General features: G+C 41.5%; 1 long non-coding RNA gene across 1 annotated transcript in view; it reads right to left on the reverse strand.

The window, feature by feature from the left end:
* Nucleotides 1-17,584, reverse strand: part of LOC122642844 — a 33,269-nt gene that overhangs the window by 12,316 nt on the left and 3,369 nt on the right. The window contains exon 2 of the long non-coding RNA XR_006330112.1: nt 6,638-6,642. This is a non-coding gene — a long non-coding RNA (uncharacterized LOC122642844). The remainder of the gene's footprint in view (nt 1-6,637; nt 6,643-17,584) is intronic.

Genomic DNA, 17,584 nt, shown 5'->3' on the forward strand with positions numbered 1-17,584 from the left:
TTTTTTTATTTCAGGAGGGATTAAATAGAGGAATGACACGACCAATCAGCGTTCTTTTTCCCTTGAAATAATTTAAAGGGCAAAAGAGTGTATGCAAAAGCATCAACATGGACGGGTTTTTTATTTCATATAGGGAGTGGGGTGGGGTGGCATGGGGTGGTAATTTTGTGTGCTTCTGTGTCTGGGTGAAGGGTCAGCAATCGGTCAACATTCTTTTTCCATAAATAAGGGTTGATGTTTGATTATTTGTATGCTTAGGAATATATATCCAATTATTTATATATTTAAAAATGACAAAGAGAACGCCACCCGGTCGCGCCAGACACGTTGCCCCTATGCCCTAATACAAGGGCACGGACGCAGGGGCAGTGTGTTTGGACTCTAGAGTGACCAGGTGGCGTTCTTTATCCCTTAAGAACTTTGAATTTATTTGAGTTGAAAATCCTAGGCGTGATGCACATGCGATAGTGATCCGTGCCGTCCACATGGTGAGCTCTGGTGTCACGCTATCAAGATCTGTAGCGCACCTTGAGCTACATCTAGATTGACCTCTTGAAACGGAATTTAAATAAATATTTTCACACGTTCTTCTCTTTAGCTCTCCAATTTTATTTTTTTTACCCCACAAAATTTTTTTTTACCACGTTTGCCTTTTGGCATCCCAACTCCCAAGTAATTGACGGACCAGAGGATAGCCAACTCTTTCTTATACAAACCAGAACTCATGAGGCTTGCAGCCTCTGAAATTAAAGCTCACCATTCGTTTGTGACAAAACCGAAGTCAGAAACTACTGACAGAACCCCGATCACTCTGGGCAAAAGTGCTACAGGGCTAATATTTCCATAAGCGCTTTTTCTTTGATCCTCCATCAGAATCAGGAAGGGATCGTGGGTTTGGGACAGTATCTCATCAATTATTCTTGATTTGGAGAAGCTTGTGATTAAGAAAATAGGTGATGGCTCAACTACGTTTTTTTGGTATGACAAATGGGTTCCCCAGTTGCCAGGTAATCTCTCGGTCATGCAACCTTCATCGTTATCACTCACTAACAAAACGGTGAAGGTAAGCTCCTTTCTGAACCGAACTCTTGGGAATATCTCCCATTTTAAGCATGACCTCCAGCAATAGTTGTCTAATTTTCTTAACTCTTTCCAGCCATCTAATAGGTATGATACTTGGTCCTGTATTAAGACTAAGAATGGCTTGTTGACAACACAAATAACTGCCCAATCTATTACATCTGCTTTGATTTCTAATGGTTCTGCTTCTGATTTCGCTTGGTGGAAATTCTTTTGGAAAATACCTATTCATCCCAAATTCAAGATTTTCACTTGGCGTTTACTAAATGCAGGATTACCTATCAAGGATATTCTCTCGAAATGGATCCCGATTGACACAACGTGTGCTCTATGTGGAAATGGTGTTGAATCCCTATAGCACCTGTTTTTTTCTTTTGATTGGATCAAACAAGTTTGGACATGAGGCCCACTGGGGTTAAGAACTGAGTTATTGGAGTTGGATAAGCCTCTATCAATATGCCAATTTTTCTTCATGTTGTTCAAATCGGACAAAAATATGCTACGGTGGTTGTTTAGTGTGTTCTTTCTTACTTGGTATTTTATTTGGATGGCTAGAAATAAGGTGGTTAGGACTGGGGGTAGATCGGATCCTAGTAGAATAGTGGATTTGAATTTTAAATGGATAGCTGAACTTCATATTTCCCCCCCCCCCCTCGATTTCATCCCTGGATGTACATGGTAATGATACATATGTTCCTATGCTTGGAAATCCTCACCCATTACCTACAATTGACTTTCCTGTTTTGATGTGTGCAGGATTCTCAAAACCAGGCTTAACTACCACAGGATGGTGTTATATCTTTTTGCTTCATGGTAGACTAAAGTTTTTTGGTACAGGAATTATGGCTAATTCTACAGAATTAGGAGCTGTGCTTTTTGCGATCCGAAAAGGTTGTGATCGAGCGGAGGACTTGGGGTTGCATCTCAAGGAGATATGGGTGGATAATGACCTAATTCCAGATACCCTCCCAGTTCCAATCCGGGGTGCCTGGCCGTTAGTTTGGTTTAAACACTTTTTGTACTTATCTAACGGAACACAGGGTGTACAATTTAAAAGGATAGATGATGACATGTGTCAGGTCCTAACTAAGAACCTGGCCCGTAATACCTGTTTAGACTATCTTGTAGATGTAAACTAAGTGTGCTGTGAATATATTTTCGTTTTATCATAAAAAAAAAACCAAAATCAGAAAATCACGTACACATTTTTACCCAGAAATAATCAAGCACCTTGAACTCCATCAAACCTGTTACCCAAAAAAAAAAAGACCACCACCAAACCTTAAATTCAAAAATGCAAAATATACAAATTGTGCAAATGACATTGATAGAAATTTAGTAAACATAAGAGTTACCGACCTCATCCCTTGCAAAGAAATTTTAACCCTCAAATCAATAACTAGGGGGTGGGAGAGAGCTGATTTCTTATGCAAGGCCTATTATCATGGCAGATGGCTTCACATTGAAATGGTAATTCATGTTTTAATAGAAGATTTACACAAAAGAGCATCCCAGTGCATGAGGCTCTCGTTACTACAGATCTGGGAGAGGCAACTGTATGCAGTCTTATCTCCTAATTCACAAGAGAGACTGTTTCCAAATTTTGAACCCACAACCATGAGATTGTGCCAAAGCTTAAGTTAAGAAAGTATCGAATTTTCCCACACACAGTTAAGGGATTCGAAAGGTTCACATGGTGTTCGTAAGGTTTCACGAAATAATAGAGATATTTTCGACCATTCGTAAATAGAGGATAGATATTTATGACCATTGATGACTTTCCGATTCCTTGACTTCTGCTTTAAGAAACAGTTCCTTACAACCGAAAATAATAGACTCTTCATCCGAATTGAAGATAATCAAGGGTCATTATTTTTCCTATTCCTAAGTAGTCTGACACCATCTTTAAAGTCCCACCTACCGTAATAAATATACAAACGAAAAAAATTGTAGTACGGCCGATAAAGTTGGATAAGCGCACCACTAAACTCAACGGTTAAATCTCAACCGTTGAGATTTCACCGATCTATTTTAACTGTTGATTTTTTAACTGCAACCGGCTCTCCCACGTCGTCTTCTTCAGCTACCGACCTGCAACCCAAAACCCATCTCCAGAGCCAACTAAGGAACCATCACCTGCAACCCCAAAGACAACCAAGGAACCACCATCTGCAACCCAAAACCCATCTTGAAGCAATCTTCTATAAGTGTCTCTTCTCCTGTAAACCAATTCTCTGCAAACTCAGAGAGAATCAATAAAAAAAAAAAAAAAAAACCACTCCTGCAACCCAAAACCTATCTGCTTGAATCAATTTACAAAAAATAAATAAATAAATAAGGAACACTAAACCCAGACAGATCAGTTTTATGTTTTTTTTTTTTTTTGGGAAACCAGTGAGGTTTTGGGGTAAACTCGAGATTGGTAGAAGGGGAAGATGAATCTGCTTCTCTTTTTTTTGATAGGTATGAATCTGCTGTTATTAATCTTTTATTACTTGTTCTCCATTGGAATTAAGGCGGACAATATGAAGAGGACGGGTCTGGGGACAGGGATGGGGGTGGGGCAGTTGGAGGAGACGGTGAAGGTGGTGGTAGGAGAGATGCTTCAGGGGTGCCATTACAATAAGTTGGAGGTGGTGGTGGTAGGGGATGTGATGATTTGGGGATCCAGTAAGTTGGAGGAGGTGGTGAGGGCTGATGATTTGGGGATCCAGTAAGCTGGAGGAGGTGGTAGAGGAGATTGAGAATGGGGTGGCGATGGCGTTTGGGGAGGCAGAGAAGCATACGATACTCTTACTCAAACCATGGTGGCGACGGTGGTCGATTGGATCTGACGCGTCTTCTCCGGGAAAGGGGTTGCAGAGGATTGGATCCCTAAGATCCACTGTAAGAACATCTAACCCCTTAAAATCGACCCAGAATTTAATCCACTTTCCCATGATCATCCCTGCTGCGTCCGCCAAGAACCATCACCCCATCTCTCTTATTCCAACTCCCCTCCATCCCCTTCACCGATCTATGCCTCATTCCTCCCCTCATTTTTCCCATCCTTGATGCTCTCTCTATTTTGAAATTTTTTTTTTCTCAAAACCTTCTTTTTTCTTCGATTCTCTCCCTTGAAATTCTTTTTTTATTTTTTACCTTTTAAGAAAGCTGAATATAAGAAGAAGAAGAAGAAGCCACTGTGTATTCTCTCCTCCCACCTCCGCCTCCCTGTGTATTGTCGGTGGGAAGATAGAGTTTTTTGATGGAGTTTGGCTTAGCCGCCTTCTTCTTCTTCTCCATTCACAGTGGTCCTCCCACCTCCGCCCTCCCTGTACCTGAAGCATTCCCCTGCAACGAAGAATAGGAAAATGGAAGAAACCTGCTCTGGCGGTGAGCAGGGTAATGGCTTTTTTTTTATTCAATGATTACGCTTAAAAGGTCAAAAACTAAACGGCTCAGATTAAACCGTTGAGTTTGCTGTCGCGCTCAAGGAAAATGACGGTAGCGCTATTTCCAATCACTCATATACAAAATCTGTTCACGCGGGTGAAGGGAAACTCAGTTCAAGAAAAAAATTTCTCATTATTAGTGATCAGGACCACAATGCACACTAAAAACAGATTACCCAAGATATGGCTCCAACAGTATCCTTATAGTCCTACCCAACCACATTAAAGACAGTTCATCAAGAGAAACAGGTTATATGTATGGACAAGGACTTGGAAGTAGTTAGGTGTATCCATCCATAGTAATGACTAATGAGTATATAAAATTTTCTTGAGGGAAAGCGAGACATGCAGAGAGTCTTTATGTGATGGGAATGCAACCTATCTTGATAAGCTACAACATGTGCAAAGACAATATACATAACTTTAGTCACTCACCAACACATTTATACATGGAAGATAAAATTTGTAAGGGTTAATTAAAGAATGCTGCCCGGTCATGTCCAACATGAGATGGGTAAAATCAATGCTCAACATCATCGTTCCAATGCATGCTAATGAACTAGGACAATAGGGTATAAGGGCCAATGGGCTGTCATAGCCTATGAGTTAATGCACTAAACTAGCATAGAACAATAATGATCATATAAAGATCTACATGAGTTGCATTGACAAACATGCATATGGGCTCTAATGTTGACATACATAATGTGGATCTAAAGAAATCAACAAGTATGCATATGGATACTTAGGGGGCTGACATGCATCATGTGAATGAATCAAAAGCACATAAATTCCATCATAAGATTCTAATCAAATAAAGCACAAAAGCAATGTAGAACATCAACCCTTCCTTCTCTCATGGCTTCATCCTACCCTAAGTTGAAGGATTTAGTTGGCCATGAAAAAAACACAAGAAGGAGATAGGACTAATGGAAGCAACATAGAAAATAAATGCAGAAAAATAAAATTAAGACAAGAACTTCCCTGATGTGAAGAGGTTTAGAGGATGACAAAGAAAAAAATCCAGCTTTGCTTGCAACTTGAAGCTTGAATGAAATTACAACTTGAATTGAAAGTAAACTAGCCTAAGAATTAAATCAACTATAAATAAAAAATTACATCATTGAACTGAAATTAAATCCATGAAAATAAATGCCGAAAATAAATCTAAAACCTAGAAATTAAAAAACAAGGAAAAAACCTAAAGGAGAGACTAGGGAGAAGAGGGGAGAAGAGAATAGAAGAATATAATAATGAATAATAAATATAGAATGAGAAGGCTGACCGTTTTATAGAAGAGGGGGGGGCAAAAACGTTGGAGGGAGGAGGTGAGGTGGCATGAGAGATAACAAAAAAGGAAAAGAAAGTGGAGAGAAAGAAAAAAGGAAGAGAAAATAAAAAAAAAAGGAAATATTCCCCCCCCCCCCCCTCCACGTTTTCTTTCTTTATTGTTTTTTGTTTTTTTCTCTTTTTAAAGCAAAAGAGATGGGAGAGAGAGTAAACGTGGGAGGGAGGAGAGATTTTAGGAAAGAGATTTGGGAAAAGGGGAGAGAAAATATGAAAGAAGGAGAGAGAGAGAGAGAGAGAGAGAGAGAGAGAGAGATTCTAAAATATCTTCCCATGATTGAGCTTTGACTTGGGCTTCACTCCAAAATTCTAGAATTTTAGATGTAATGAACCCCAATATACATAGATCAATCAGAAGACGCCACGCGCCCCAGCCCAAGGAGATGGGTCACGCCAGAACCAGAGGAGAGCCAAGCACAAACACGGACCACCCCAGGCGTGAACCGGATCGAATGAGAGGCCACGGGAACCGATCGAACAAGAGGCCACGGACGCCAATTGAACGGGCAGCAATCAGGTGTGAATCCCCCGGGAGTGGACCGAACTGGCATCGATGGACGCGGATCACCCTCGAACGAGGACTCTAGGTTCTAGACCACTGCCTGTACACTCCCAGATATACTCAAACACCAAACATCCTATCTACAACATCTCAACATCTATCTATCGAAGGCCCCAACTCTATCGAGACATCACCTCCCATAGAGGGATAACCACCCATGAAAGAACCCTGCTACCCAGGGACTCTATCAGCTACGAGGACTACTCACCATCACCTGGACTCTCTACACCGCCATACTCTACTATAAAAAGAAAGGTATTCTACTCCATCGACCATCTTGAATTCTAATATTCATCTGTTTGCTCAGAGAGATCTAACTTAGGCATCGGAGAGTCCTAGGCCGGAACCACACCGGTACTCCTTTGTCACCCAGGTCCTTTTGCAGGTAACGACACTCGAAGGGACCACATGATGATTTCTTGACGCAACAGATTGGCGTCGTCTGTGGGAACGATGCTAGCCATCGTACCTGCTAGCTTGTTTTCCTAACTACTCAATGGCACCACGAGGCAAGAAGACCACTCCCTCCACCAACAATGCTGCGAGAGAGGGGAACAGATCACCTCCTCAAGAGAGCTCACGTCGCAGAGCCACTGACCATGTCTCTCAGGAGAGGGAGGTCCCCGAGAACCAACAAGTTGGGGTAATTGACCTCAACCCTGAAGCAGGCATTGAAGCCGCCGTGGAGCCAGCACCTGATCCTAATGCACCAGCGACTATGGGTCAGATCAATGACTTGTAGCTACAGATCCTCCAAGACCAACAACTCTTTCGCAACTACCTGAGGCAGCGTGCAACATCCCACCATCGCAGGACAGATCCTCGGCAGGAGCAGAGCCCTAGGAGGTCACCTCCCAGGGGTGATAGGTCATAGAGGCACACCAGGCAGTGGGGAGAGCCTTCCCAACCTTCTAGGAGAACAATGGACCTTCCAGTACGATCAGACCATGGGAGAATACCATCACACCGATCCGTGGTACCTAACCCAGAAGGGTCCATCAGGAGGTTGGTGTTCCAAGGTCGACTCGGAGGGAGTCACACACCAGGACAAAGCCAGACCTACCGAGGAGAAAGCCCCTTGCATTCACGTCAAGGTTCATTGCGACATGACCCTTCACCATCCCGCCAACATTCAAAGCAAGAGGGGACTTCAAGGAGAAGATGAGAACGAGGTCGCAGTGAACGACCAGCCAGACGTGAGGGACAGTCACGGGATGAAGAGCTATACAAGAGACTCCAAGATTTGGATGAGAAGTTAGAAGGACTGAAGAAGCAGACCAAGGGCGAGACACACTTGATCCCCAGACAGCATCCGTTCTCGGAAGAGATCATGTTATACCCGCACCCCGGATCATAATTAATTATTATTTTTTCCCCGTGACGTGTGGTTATCACTGCCACGTGCTGGTGAGCTGTTCTCACTGGTGGTCAAACCCAGTTACAAATTATTGACCATGATACGGGCTTACCATTGACACACCATGGCAATGGAGAAGTAAGTTATAGCCCTTGGCTTATTTATTTATCTTTTTCCTCGATGCCCTCGAAGTGCGGGTCAAGATTTAGACCGCCCGGGCTATTTTAGTTGAGTTGGGAATATTCTATTTGTGGGTCCCCCTTATTTAAGGGAGCGTGTGATGGGCTTATAATCCCATGGTGGATGGACCCATCCCCAAGTGGGTTCTTTTCTATTTGAAACCTGTGGGCAGGCCCATTTAGTTAAGAGGCCCATTCAACTTGAGGGCCCATTTGACTCTATTTGACCCAAAGATTGGTTAACCCATTCCTGTACCCTAAATAAGACCATGGGTCAACCCATTAAGCCCTCTTGACCCATTTAACTTAAACTACCCATTTGGCCTAATGACCCATTTATCTTGGATCCACCCATTTAACTATTTGACCCATTTAACTTAAAGGACCCAAGCCCATTTTCTATAAATAAAACAAAGGGGGGGGGAGAAGCATTCATTTTCATTTCTTCTCCCATCTAACCTAAATCGTGGAGGAGAGAAAGAGGAGAGAAAGGAGAAAGAAGAAAGAAGAAATAAGGAAAGAAGAAAGAAGGAAGGAGAAAAGGAGAAGGAGGAATGGAAAAGCTTGGTTGAAGGCTTGGAATCTCACCTTGTGGAGCCCTCTACGTGGAGCTTTTCTACATTGGGGAAGGTAAGCCATTGAAACCCACATCTCTTCATCTATTTTGAGTTTTGAGGTTTGGGAAATGGGAGAGATTCGACCTAGGGTTCTCTTGGAACCCAAGGAATCGATGGAACCTCTAAACCTAGACTATGGTGGAGTTATTTCACTCCATTACAAGCCCTAAGCCTAAGTAATCTCTTTCCATTTAAGAAATTTAAGGTTTCTACCCTATTATGTCTTAATTTAGGTTCTCTTTGTTTTCCCTCTTAAATCCATGGGATTACATGGACCTAATGAGGTCTTAGAACCCTAATGTACCTAGGAGGAAGCTTTCTTGAAGCCTCCTTACCTTTAAACCCCTTGGAAAATGAATCCCTAGCAATAAACCCTTCAATTTTCGATTCTGCAGGTATGTGGTTTTACATGTGGTTTTGACCGAGAAACCACACCGCAACCACCCTTGGCAGAGACCTTCCTAAGCCCCTAGTTAGCTAGGACTTACATGTGATTTTAGACCTGCAAGAAACCACCCTGAAATTACCTTCCCGAGAAGGCCCCTGTGAAGCTCGGATTTACACTCGGTTTCAGTTTTCTGAAACCACATCTGCAACCGACCTTGACTAAAACTGTCCTGAACCCCTGGTTTCCTAGGATTTACACTCGGTTTCAGTTTTCTGAAACCACATCTGCAACCGACCTTGACTAAAACTGTCCTGAACCCCTGGTTTCCTAGGATTTACACTCGGTTTCAATTTTTTGAAACCACATCTGCAACCGACCTTGACTAAAACTGTCCTGAACCCCTGGTTTCCTAGGATTTACACTCGGTTTCAGTTTTCTGAAACCACATCTGCAATTGACCTTGACTAAAACTGTCCTGAACCCCTGGTTTCCTAGGATTTACATGTGGTTGCAGAATTTGGGCATGAAACCACTCCTGCAACCACTTTGTTTCTGAAACCTTATACTTAAGTGATTATGGGAGACCTTTTGGGGATCCTTTCCCTTCGCTCGTTTAACCTTATTTCGCTCTTTGTTTAGGTTAATATATTCATCTTGTGGCTTATTGCTTGATCGAGGCGACAACTGATAATCTTGGTGCTTGGCGTATACGTTGTGAGTGGGTTTGGTTGTTTGGGCTTGATATTATTATTACATTGTATATTATGTCATCATTATAAATTATTAAGCATGCTTGCGCATATTGCATACTTTTATATATGAATGTTATGATGTTAATTGGAGATGCTTTACTTTGATGGGTCTCGGTGCGGTGGGTGCGGTCTTGGAACCCCGGATACTATATATATTTATGAAGAAATTAGGTTGAATGTCATGTTGAATCTGTATGCGCCGTGCCGTGCTGGTAACCGGGCACTAAACCAGATGAAAAGTTGATGCGCCCGGATTACCTCTCGGGACGATAGGACTTGCATGTAGCTGTGGCTAGGATTTTACACCCTTATGCTACGACCCTTACCAACAGGGGTTTAGGTGTTGGGTAATCGATCCGGATTCGTGGAGGTGGGAGAGGCCATCATGGTAGTATTGGTTATCGGGGTCCGCAGAGTGGTCTTGGAGGCTTCGATCGGCGTAGGTCCCACGTGACAATTGAGGTTTCATTGTGGCGATAAGTTAAGTGACCCACAGTGTCTCCCGAGTTGTCACAGTAGCATATACCTTTGACTTAGTTGTGATGTTAGGTGGAAAATTTACTTAACATATGCATGCATCATTGGACTATGTGAATTGTGTGTTTGTGCATCCCCATCCCCTCACTGGCTCAGTGGAGAGCTAACCCCCTCGTGTACACAATTTTTAGATTATGATGCAGGTACGGAGGAGCCGGAAGCTGTGTTAGAGGAACATGGCAATGGGTGTCCTTGTGACGATTGCGCCTATGGGCCGTGAGAATTCTAGGGACTTGTTCCCCTTTTGTTTATTTTAGGGCGTAGGCCCATGTATAAACATTTACTGCTATACCCTTGTTGATCATTATTAGATGGAAATGAAAAATGGATTAACTACAGTATTTATCATCTAGGCTTTAATCATCTTGTAACTATTGATTTTATACGCTTCCGCAAAACTATTGATCTTTTGGAATGTAATATTTTTCTTTTCGCACTCTGATATTATATTGTTTTAATATTGGTTATGACTGTGCGTTGGGACACTGTGTCAGTGATCCTGGCAGCTTAGTAGGATGACACGCGTCGTCCTAGTCACCCCTTAAAATGTATTGTATCCCTTGTCTGGGATGGGGGCGTGACAGAGTGGTATCAGAGCAATGATGCTCTGCATCGACCACAGTCTCGCGGACTCTTGATTTACTCTCCACAATTAGGTTCTAAACTAAAAATCTTTAAGAACATAAATGATTGTATGCAGACATAGGAGAAGACTGATTGTGGTGAAACAAGAACCTAGAAGATAATAGGAAACATGACACTTAGGACTTGAACCATAGGCTGTTAAGCTACAACTATGTAATTGCTTTGTTGAATCTTAAGTAGGTCATAAATGGGCAACTATGTTAAAATCCATAAACAATAATGAATCAATTATAACCAAGCATAATTATCAACAATGATTTAAGCAAGAGAGAATTAAGCAAGTACATAAAGATATATAAGATTAATTAGAAATGTCAAGTTGTTCCAAATCTTCCCAGAAGGCAACCATATTCTTCTTATTTCAATATTCATGATTTTATCTATTCCAACAAAAACATACGATTCTATCCTGCTCAATCAAAAGATACTAATTTAAACACCATGATTGTTCCAGATTCTCTGCTTCGGCATAACTGTGTCTTTCCCAACTCAAAATGCAAGATCTCATCTGTTCCAACTCAAAACATTTGATTCTGTTCATCTCAGATTAAATATACAAGTCTACCATTTCTAAAAGTTCCCAGTTGTTCATCCTAAGACAAGAACTATAAGAACTGATCCGGGATAACTTTAATTGTTGGGAGAAAGCTGAGCTCGACATTGCACCACCGCCACCACCGCGACCAAGAAAGGTGTCGATGTCACCTACCCCTCTCTCGATACCTCTAGGCGCCAAGTCTGGTTGGAGAGTTGCTTCGTGACCTCATCGAAGCCATCCACCACTCGTAGGTTCAGCTGCCTTATGGTCGTCAGAATGTCAATACCTCCCACTTAATTAAGGTATAGGGATTCCTTCTAAGTGAACAATAGGTCCTTGCTCCTCCAATGGACACGTTGATAACGCCGGCCAACTGTGCTGCAATGAAGGCTATAGGAACCCCCTTGACACATGAAACAACCCAATAATTCTGTATGCCCGGGTTCTCGGTGTCCAGATTTGTATAGAATGGCAAATGAGTTGCAGGTAGTATGGTCAGGAAGGTTGAGAATGTTGGTCCACCCCAATGCCTCGAATCTCTGCCCCACCATGTAAGCGTTGAGATCATCCAACACTACATCCCGCCCTTCCACTATATTTTTGAAGCAAAAGTAGTCTTGGTAAAGCTCTTGGCCCTCTATCTTTTGAAACTATAGTGGATCTAGCACAGCTGGTGCAACTTGTTCAATGCATGTACGCCGTGCTCATGGGGCCATTAATTGTTTTAACCTGCAGGCAAAAGCTAAGATTGATAGCAAATTAGTACCTTGAATGTTAAGACCTAAGTAGATGATCAATGTAAAGTTATGAGGTTCAAAACTTAGCCCTTAATTTTCCTTCCAAAGCAAATTAAATTATAGCAGGATTCTTAGGCTAGAAAATTCTGATTTTTATCAAATTGTGATCTAAGAATTTGGGGAAAAAGGAAAGACATGGCCATTATGTGAATGCAATGACAAATAATGAAGATTCATGGTCATATGATGCCTAGAACATGATATTTTATATAAAGCAGTAAGTTCAAACAAGAAGTAGACTTGTTCGATCATGGAGCATGCCTTGGGCTTCAAAAAGAATTTTTAGATTTTGTGGTTGGAGTTTGAATCTTGATAAACAAGTAAAGTTGGTTTGTGGCAACTCAGAGAATGTAAGCTAAGCCCTATCTAGTAAGACCGAATCAAATATGGCAAAAGAGAAGAGGAAAATTCGAGTAGGTTTTGGTTTTTCTAAAATCCAACCTAAATCCTTGAGTTAGATGCCAAGATTGTATGCAAGCCCTTGTATAGGTTGCTTATGGTGAGAAAATGGTTAAGATTAGATTGTGAACAGTCTACTGAGCAAAAGAAAGCAAAACCCCCAAGTTTCCAAAACCTAAATTATGTTTTGGGGTTTCTCCTTGAGAGAACTCGATGGGAGAGAGAAAGATCTTACCTGAATGCGATTGGATGTTGTTGAGGAGTAATTTGGAGCACTAAAATCCACCGAGGAGGGAAGAGAGAGCAAGAACGATCATGGCTTTTGGTTCTTCAAATGTATTAGAGTTGTGTTTTGAAGGAGGGAAATAAACCTCTAAGTCGTGGGTTTTAAAATTTTAATTTTTGGGCCATGCGGTTTCATCCGTGGATTCAATTTTGTGAAACCGACTGAGAATCCGTGAATTTCTAATAACAAAATTGGTTCTGTGAAAGCTCGGATTTACCTGTGGTTGCAACTTACTAAAACCACACCTAAAACCGCCCAAGCCAGAAAGGATTTTCTTGCCCTGTCTTGATGGACCAACCTATGTTAGGCTTTTATTACCTCTATTTGATGTTTCCTTCGCCCCTCTTGTGGCATATCTTACCCCGGTAACTTAAGCTTTATGCTTGACAAATAAAAGTATAGAAGTGAAATGTATACAAGATGTGGAAATGGTATTGTGACAAGAGCATATAAGGGAAATGAGACATGATAACCATAGGAAGATGTTTGGAGTGAAGAGAAATGAATAAGATCAATGCACATGTAAAAATCCATGTGAGATTCTTAATGCGTGGATGTGAATAATGAGATCAATGTGAACAATATATACTTTTGGCTACTTTACATCCCAACCAATATCAAACAAGCAAGTTATTGGATGAAAATACCCCAACAAGAGACAAGAATTATTTATTTGAGGAAAAGAGGAAAGATTCTAAGGATTTTATCAACAATCATGTGTACAAGAGAATATGCTTGAAGATAAGACAATGTGATAATTTTCTATGAGATTTTATGGCATGTAAAAGAATTAGATTTGAACTTGGAGAGTTTTCCCAAAATATTATGAATTGAGGACTTTACCACAACCAAAACCTGGACATAATCCAAGTAAAATTCAACTAGATATGATAAACCTAGCAACAATCTCTAAAATGCTTGCAAAGACTTGAAATTTATAAAAGATGCAATAATCAAACAAGGATCCAACAACATAGTGCCATCGATCGAATAGGACTTAATTTACACCCAAAAATCCTAGTTCCAATCAATTTGGTATGGATTTGGTGTACATGGCTATGGGATTACAAGCAAAGTCAAGACATGATCACAACTTGAAATGATTCATCCCAAATCCAAGAAAAGAGAAAGTAGGAATGAGAAGAAAGCCATATCTTGAACAACTGAGAGTTGAACCTTGAGATTACAAGAAAAATCACCCAAGGGAAGCTTGAAAGGAAGTCCCTGTAGAGCTTTTTCTCCCTGCGGTTATGTTCCTTTCTTTGGAGCCAAAAGTGAGTTTTAAAACTCGCGGCTTTGTTATGTTAAATTTCTGCAAATGAACAAACGAGTGAATCCACTTATCGTGAATCCGCTCCGCGTAAAACTTGAAATTATCATTATAAATCTGTGCGGATCAACGAACGGATCCACACTCATGCATCCATCCGTAAATCCTTTTGACTTAAACCCTCTCGGCCATTGAGACTTTTGAGATCGGACAAACGAACGGATTCGCATTCCACATCCGCCCGTTAGTCTGCTCTCCCTATTTTCGCGGAGGAGCCACGAACAGACCCAGAGTACTGACACCCCTCGTGAGTCCACCCAATTTCTTTTAGGATTTTTAGCTTGTTTTGGAGACCTTTGACTACACTTATATGTGATGATTATGTGCCTATACCCTAGATCGGACACCCCGTTGTGTGACCCATTTGTGGGAACCACCTAAGTCTAGTCAATACCTTGAATTGAAAGAGGTTAGGACTTGTACCCGACTGGGCCAGCTAATAAGAACTAGCAGGCATTGGTAACAGTTGTGACTCCTCTCTTACATAAGAGGAGAAGAGTTACCTTTGAGGATGAAGACCTTCGATCCTATGAATTTAAAGACCCGAACCTTATGGATAGAGAAACCTAAACCTATACGGGTAGAGACCCTTAATGCGGTGCGTAGAATCTAAACCTATGGATAGGTACTAGGAAAGGAAAATAATAAGCTGATTTATTTGAGTAAGCCATAAAAGTCACGTGTATTTGAAAGTCATTCATAACACCTCAAGCTAGTGACGACTCTATTTGAACTTTACTTGGTTTATCCAAACCTTGTTTAGACTCATAGAGAAAGTCTTACACCGTGATTTGACTTTCTAAAAAAAAAAAAAGACTTAGTGAACCGTACCTAAGAACTTCTTGTTCTTGTGGATTGACCTAGATGACAGATATGTCCATAGGGATTTGAATGTAATTATTGAATCTATGCCTACATATTGGTGTGATAAATATATATAGATATCCCTTAGAACCTTGGACTTGTGTGACGAGTGATTCTTTGGTACTACAAGTATGACTTACCTCGACCTTGCTGTGAAACTAGCTGGAGCCCTGACCTTGGTTGACCAAACCTTAGGGTAATGAATAATGAATTTAATGACCGGATAGGTTAAATTATGAGACATGCTTGAAGAGTTGACTTGGACCAAAGCTAGTAAAGGTTGTTGGTTCTCGAAAGAGGACTGATGTGGATTCTTCCCTGTGGGATAACTGTGTAGTAGGTTTAAAGGTTGTGAAAGCTAAAACTGAAGGATGTAACAAGACCTTCTCCAACGACAGATATGAATGGGGTAATGGATCACTAAATGCGTTCCCTCCGTACTGGGAGTGAACAATAGGAGATTCCATCAATATTCCAAATCATTCTAAAGTTGGGTTAGGTAATAAGACAACCAGATGTGAAAGCCTTCAGAATGTGAACCCTATGTTGGGACATGGACAGGTTAAATCCTCTAACCCAAGAATGACCAGAGTAGTGAAGGCTAGAATGGTATCACCTGATCTGGAAGATTTAGGGAACTCTGTTCCTTGAAACTTAACTTAGTAGTTGGAACCTTGCTTTCCTAGGGTTATTGTGAACCACACCCCTGTGGTAATGTGACCCTGTAAAGAAAAGAGAATTGTGAAACCGACTTCTTTGTGCCATGTAGGACCTTGCCTCATCTTGACTCGACCTTTGACTTAGTTCAAGATGTGGGTGACTTGGGATGTTGTTATCCAACAGTTCTTATCACTTGAGACCCTAGCTGCCTCAAATTTCGGGGACGAAATTTCTTGTAAGGTGGGGAAGATGTTATACCCGCACCCCAGATCATAATTAATTATTATTTCTTCCCCGTGACGTGTGGTTATCACTGCCACGTGCTGGTGAGCTGTTCTCACTGGTGGTCAAACCCAGTTACAAATTATTGACCATGATACGGGCTTACCATTGACACACCATGGCAATGGAGAAGTAAGTTTTAGCCCTTGGCTTATTTATTTATCTTTTTCCTCGATGCCCTCGAAGTGCGGGTCAAGATTTAGACCGCCCGGGCTATTTTAGTTGAGTTGGGAATATTCTATTTGTGGGTCCCCCTTATTTAAGGGAGCGTGTGATGGGCTTATAATCCCATGGTGGATGGACCCATCCCCAAGTGGGTTCTTTTCTATTTGAAACCTGTGGGCAGGCCCATTTAGTTAAGAGGCCCATTCAACTTGAGGGCCCATTTGACTCTATTTGACCCAAAGATGGGTTAACCCATTCCTGTACCCTAAATAAGACCATGGGTCAACCCATTAAGCCCTCTTGACCCATTTAACTTAAACTACCCATTTGGCCTAATGACCCATTTATCTTGGATCCACCCATTTAACTATTTGACCCATTTAACTTAAAGGACCCAAGCCCATTTTCTATAAATAAGACAAAGGGGGGGGGGAGAAGCATTCATTTTCATTTCTTCTCCCATCTAACCTAAATCGTGGAGGAGAGAAAGAGGAGAGAAAGGAGAAAGAAGAAAGAAGAAAGAAGGAAAGAAGAAAGAAGGAAGGAGAAAAGGAGAAGGAGGAATGGAAAAGCTTGGTTGAAGGCTTGGAATCTCACCTTGTGGAGCCCTCTACGTGGAGCTTTTCTACATTGGGGAAGGTAAGCCATTGAAACCCACATCTCTTCATCTATTTTGAGTTTTGAGGTTTGGGAAATGGGAGAGATTCGACCTAGGGTTCTCTTGGAACCCAAGGAATCGATGGAACCTCTAAACCTAGACTATGGTGGAGTTATTTCACTCCATTACAAGCCCTAAGCCTAAGTAATCTCTTTCCATTTAAGAAATTTAAGGTTTCTACCCTATTATGTCTTAATTTAGGTTCTCTTTGTTTTCCCTCTTAAATCCATGGGATTACATGGACCTAATGAGGTCTTAGAACCCTAATGTACCTAGGAGGAAGCTTTCTTGAAGCCTCCCTACCTTTAAACCCCTTGGAAAATGAATCCCTAGCAAGAAACCCTTCAATTTTCGATTCTGCAGGTATGTGGTTTTACATGTGGTTTCAGACCTGAGAAACCACACCTGCAACCACCCTTGGCAGAGACCTTCCTAAGCCCCTGGTTAGCTAGGACTTACATGTGGTTTTAGACCTGCAAGAAATCACCCTGAAATTACCTTCCCGAGAAGGCCCCTGTGAAGCTCGGATTTACACTCGGTTTCGAGTTTTCGAAACCACATCGCAACCGACCTTGACTAAAAGCGTCCCGAACCTCTGGTTTCCTAGGATTTACACTCGGTTTCAGTTTTCTGAAACCACATCTGCAATCGACCTTGACTAAAACTGTCCTGAACCCCTGGTTTCCTAGGATTTACACTCGGTTTCA

Source organism: Telopea speciosissima, chromosome 10 (assembly GCF_018873765.1).
Source record: "Telopea speciosissima isolate NSW1024214 ecotype Mountain lineage chromosome 10, Tspe_v1, whole genome shotgun sequence".
NCBI classification, from domain to species: domain Eukaryota; kingdom Viridiplantae; phylum Streptophyta; class Magnoliopsida; order Proteales; family Proteaceae; genus Telopea; species Telopea speciosissima.